The following is a 4,646-nucleotide window of genomic DNA, read 5'->3' as shown; positions in this document are numbered from 1 at the left end:
CTACCAATATGCTGGAGCACGGATCACTTGATCTGAACAGAAGAGTGGCAGCCCAGGAGGGGCAGACGCTGAGTCAAGCTCACACCCATTGAGAACATTCTTCTTCCCAAGTATTCCCTCCAACGACAGGGTAAGAAAGGCGAGATGCAGATGGAAATACTTGGTCTGGCAGTTTGGGTTTGTTCATTTTTCTGTAAGATTGCATTACAGTGTGACGTGAGTCCACGGACCAAGGAAAAGGTTTGGATTCAGTGGACCAGGCCTCGTAATGTTATTAGGGCTACTAGTGGGTGACATTGGAGTCTCTTCCTGCTACTCGCAGAGGCCACAGATGGACCAAGCCCTTCTAATGCACAGCTCTCCACACCCAACCTGTGGGCCTGGTTATAGTTGTGCGGTGGGGCGGACCCTCCACCCACACCCTGGTGGCCGCAACAGTGAAGAGGGCTACAGCTTCCATGGGTGGGTGGCAAGACCTCACACCAGTCCCATGAGAAAGCTAAGATGCTTTCTAAATGCTGCAAACTGTCAGCCCACAAGTGCGAGCTTAATGCCAGAAAGCATACAGAAAGTCAAAGCAAACGTCCCTCCACCCTCTTTTTCTCTTGGGTTTTGTGTTTGTTCTTTGTGGCTGGGTGGGAGACTGGGGTAGAAAAAAAAAAAATCCATGATTATTTTTGAACCTGCCTTGTATCCTTTTAAGAAGTAGCTTCTACTAGCAGCTGGTTTTGGTTTTTTGGTTTTTTTGGTTTTTTTCCAGAGAGAAATGTGAGGGAGGACTGTGTTATGAGCAAAATGTTCGTATCCACTTGCAGCAGCCTCCTGGTGCATTTCGGGAAATGGTCTGTGCTCCCTGGAATCCTGGGGTTCTTTAGAGTGAGCACATATTTATGTTAGGGAGGAAAAAAAACCTCGTATTTTCAACCTTAGAGATGATTTTTTAAAGTCAAAACAACTCACATCCTAGGCTGCCAGAATGCTTGCTCTCTGCGCTCACTTCTACTCCCAGATACATTTGTGTAGCTCATTATATGCTGACTGGAACTGCAGTTTGCAGTGAGAGCCAAGCAGCACTCTCTTTCCAGCTCGTTTCTCATCAGGAGAGTGGTCTTTTATCACTTCAGGAACCTGGAAAAGGCTCTCTGCTGTGGCCATGCTGTTAGATAATGATCTCACCAACCCTAAGCAAAAGCAGAGGGTTTTTCACCCAGTAAAAGCCCTAGGCCGAGGCCAATCCCCACCCCACGCCCAGCCTCAGTCCCATCAGACACAGCAGAGCTGGCCAGAGGATGGCCCCCCAGAGGCCTCCAGTCTTTGTGTAAATGAGTCCGCCCCACCCACCTGCGCTGCCCTGGAGTATTTTTGATGACACCGTGGAGCGATGACTGCATCTCTTTGAAATCACATGAAGAGTTGTACTTAACAACAGCTCGGGAGGTCGGAGAGAAGCCACATGACGCAGCTGCTTTGAAAGCAGAAAGAAGACAGGCTCACGGTCGGGCTCCTGGCCAGCGGCGCTGGATAATGACTCCTCTGCCTGTCCCTCTGGCTGAAGCTGAGGAGAGCGAGCCTGTGCACCTGAAGATCTTCAGTTCCTTGTTTGCTCTCTTCCGTATTTTCCAAATTTTCCACAAAAAGCACATTCTTTTCTTCTCACCCCTGAATCTGCCAGTGTTCTGGGTGATGGAGGATCCCAGACCCGTTCACCCTATGGGGACAGATGGATCACAAAATGACTTACAAGCCCACAAAGTTGATGGGCTTGTGGGGGCTGTGCCTTCTCACCCTCATTCGTCTTGCTCCATTGGTGAACATCTGGAAGCTTCTTCTTGACCTCTGCAAGCCACTCGCACTCACTCCCAAACTCCTGTCTCAGGGCCTTGGCACTTGCCCTTCCTCTCCTCCTCTGCCCAGCCAGCCTCTCCCAGAGATCCATGAGGCCTGTGCCTGCGGATGCTACCTGGTGGTGAGGCCGCCCGCCACCCTGTCCCTCCCCACCACTTACCACCGCCGAACAGCCTCAAAGGGTCATTCATCCTTGCGGCTGTTGTCTGTTTTTGTATTATGGAAACCCAGCCTCCCCATCCAAAACCGCAGTCTCCACAAGGAAAGAGATTCGGGGCTGTTTCCTTCTTCTGCTGTATCCTCAGTCACCAGGAAGCATAGCAGACACTTGGTGAATACCCACTTTTGCAGAATAGAAATAACAATTGTGTATTTTGCTTTTTCATGTCACCTTCTATTACGTTATTTCTTCTGTCATCACATAAGCATGGACTGCTTTACAAATCAGAAAACAAACAAGCAAATCCATGAACATGCATTTTAAAATCTCAGGAGGCAGGCCAGGGGCAGTGGCTTACGCCTGTAATCTCAGCACTTTGGGAGGCTGAGGCAGGTGGATCGCAGAGCCCCCTCTCATGCTTTGTGGGAGCAGAGCAACATGTAGGTCAAGAGCCCTTCGAGAATGTGATAAAATATTATTACAGACATTCTTCCCAGAAAGCGTGTGCTCATGCCTATACAGAGAACATTTTTACAGAACTCAAAGGAAGTCCCATGCTTCACAAATTAAGAATCCTGGGTTGAGATGAGTGACCCCTTTCACCTCACCTCATCCTTCCTGCACAAAGGTACTTCACGGTTGTCAGGGATTCCAATAAAATAGCGCTTCTCTCCACGCGTTGGACCCGGCAACCATGGCCCATGCCACGGCCTCCGTTCCTCACTAAGGCAAACTTCCCAACTGCTCCTGCCGAATGGGGCAGCCAGGGTCAGTTGTGCTGGGCCCCAGCCCTGGCAAGTGGAGATAAGGAGGTGGTTAGAGGCAGCACAGACAACAGGGCCTTCAGGAGCAACTCAAAGAACTGTCCAGGCCAGCCTGCAAGGCCCACCTGTTACCACAGCCCCAGTGTTTATAAAAGGCCTGGTTGTTCCTCTTTTTTGGGGCTCTTTGGTCATATGTATTCTTAAAAAACCAGTCTCAACCCATGAGCTGAGGTTGAGACTTGAATGAGACTTGGTTCCTCTCAACAAAAAGAGTCCAGATGGCACAATGTTGGGAGACCATCCCTGGGAGCCGAGGCTGCTGACCAGGAGGGTCACCTTGGAAAAGAGAAGGTCCAGTTGGCAAAACTGCATCAGACGCTGGCCCACCCTGCTCACTACCCCGTTCCCCTCCCAGCTGAGCTGCTGGGCTGCCTGAGTTCTGAGCTCCTTGCGGCTGTCAAATGCCATGTTTCACAAGAAGTTCATTCCAGGTGAGTTCTTGAGATTCCCAGATGAAAAGAACAAAGGAAAAATAAATAAATAAAAATATAAAGCAAAATAAGTTATTCGTTTGCCTTTTTGCCTTTCTCCAGCCTGATACCCCTGAGAGTAGCTTCCCCATTTCCAAAGTCCTACAACCCAATGGCTGTAATCTTGACTGCACCCCTAATCTCAGGTATTCCCGCTTCCCCAGCTCTTCCCTTCACCATGTCTTTTGCCAGCCTGGTAAAGCCACATCCAGAGGCGTAACCCTGAGCCCCTGCCCCGGACTGTCCAGCACAGCCAGCAACACTGGTAGATGCAGATCTGGTTTATCTTTAATCATGACCCTCAGTAGAATCCACAGATTTTCCTGGAAACCACAGGACAGTCTTCAGTCCCAGCTCCCATCTCTTCCCTCCACATCTAGGCACCTTCTGTTTACAGAAAAGGAGCCATGATGAAAGAAGGCTTTGACCCATTTGAAGGCTTTCAGCCAGAAAATGTGCTTTGTACTTAGAGCTGGAGGAATAGCATTGCCACCACACCACACCCCTTCTTGGTGGAATAGCCACAGCCAGAAATCTCCCTCTGTCCCTTCCCACATGGTGAGTGGCTCTGGGAACCAGGCCTAAGAGAGGACTGGGTGAGAGTTTACAGGGAAGGAATCCTGGCTCTTCCTCTTAGTGGCTCTGTGATTGGGGGAGGTGGCCTAACACCTGTGGTCCTCAGTTCCTGTCATCAGTAAAGTGAGGTCACGAATGCAGCCTGCCTCCCAGAGTGAGCTGTGAGACTCAGGTGCATTGGGGCATGGCACAGCACCTGTGAACAGGTGAGGCCAAGATGATACTGTCTGCCCACAAACTGTTTCAGGCTCTTCCTGGGCTTGCATACCAAGGGATCCTTCCAGCTCCCCTCCTTCTAGGTGGGGCCGTGAGCCTGGCTTCGGACGGTGGCATGAGGGCCAAAACGACAGATGCCGCTTCCAAGCCTGGCACATCAACCAGCTCCCTCGCATTCTCTTTCTCACTTCCTTCTGCCACAGCCTTGAAGGCCATGTGTTGGGACTAGTGGTTCCCTAAGATGTAAGGAGCCAGATCTTTGGACAACTGTGTATAGCAGAGCCTGCCCCAATCTCCAACCACATTAGTATGTGACATAAGTGAGCAATATATTTTTATTGTGATAAGTCACTGAGACTTCAGGATTTCTTTGTATTTGCAGCTTAGCCTTGCCTACCCAGATAGAGGTGCCAGATGGATGACCTACAAGCCAGATGTGTTTGGTTTGGCTTTAATGATTAAAAAATTGGAATGTAAGTGCCCTACAGAGAGATGCTCCAGTTTGCCACAACCCTCACCACTCCTTATTGATTTTTACCAGCCACTTCACACATT

This window comes from Mandrillus leucophaeus, unplaced genomic scaffold (genome assembly GCF_000951045.1).
Source record: "Mandrillus leucophaeus isolate KB7577 unplaced genomic scaffold, Mleu.le_1.0 Scaffold604, whole genome shotgun sequence".
NCBI lineage: Eukaryota > Metazoa > Chordata > Mammalia > Primates > Cercopithecidae > Mandrillus > Mandrillus leucophaeus.
Note: the sequence above shows the minus strand (reverse complement) of the source record.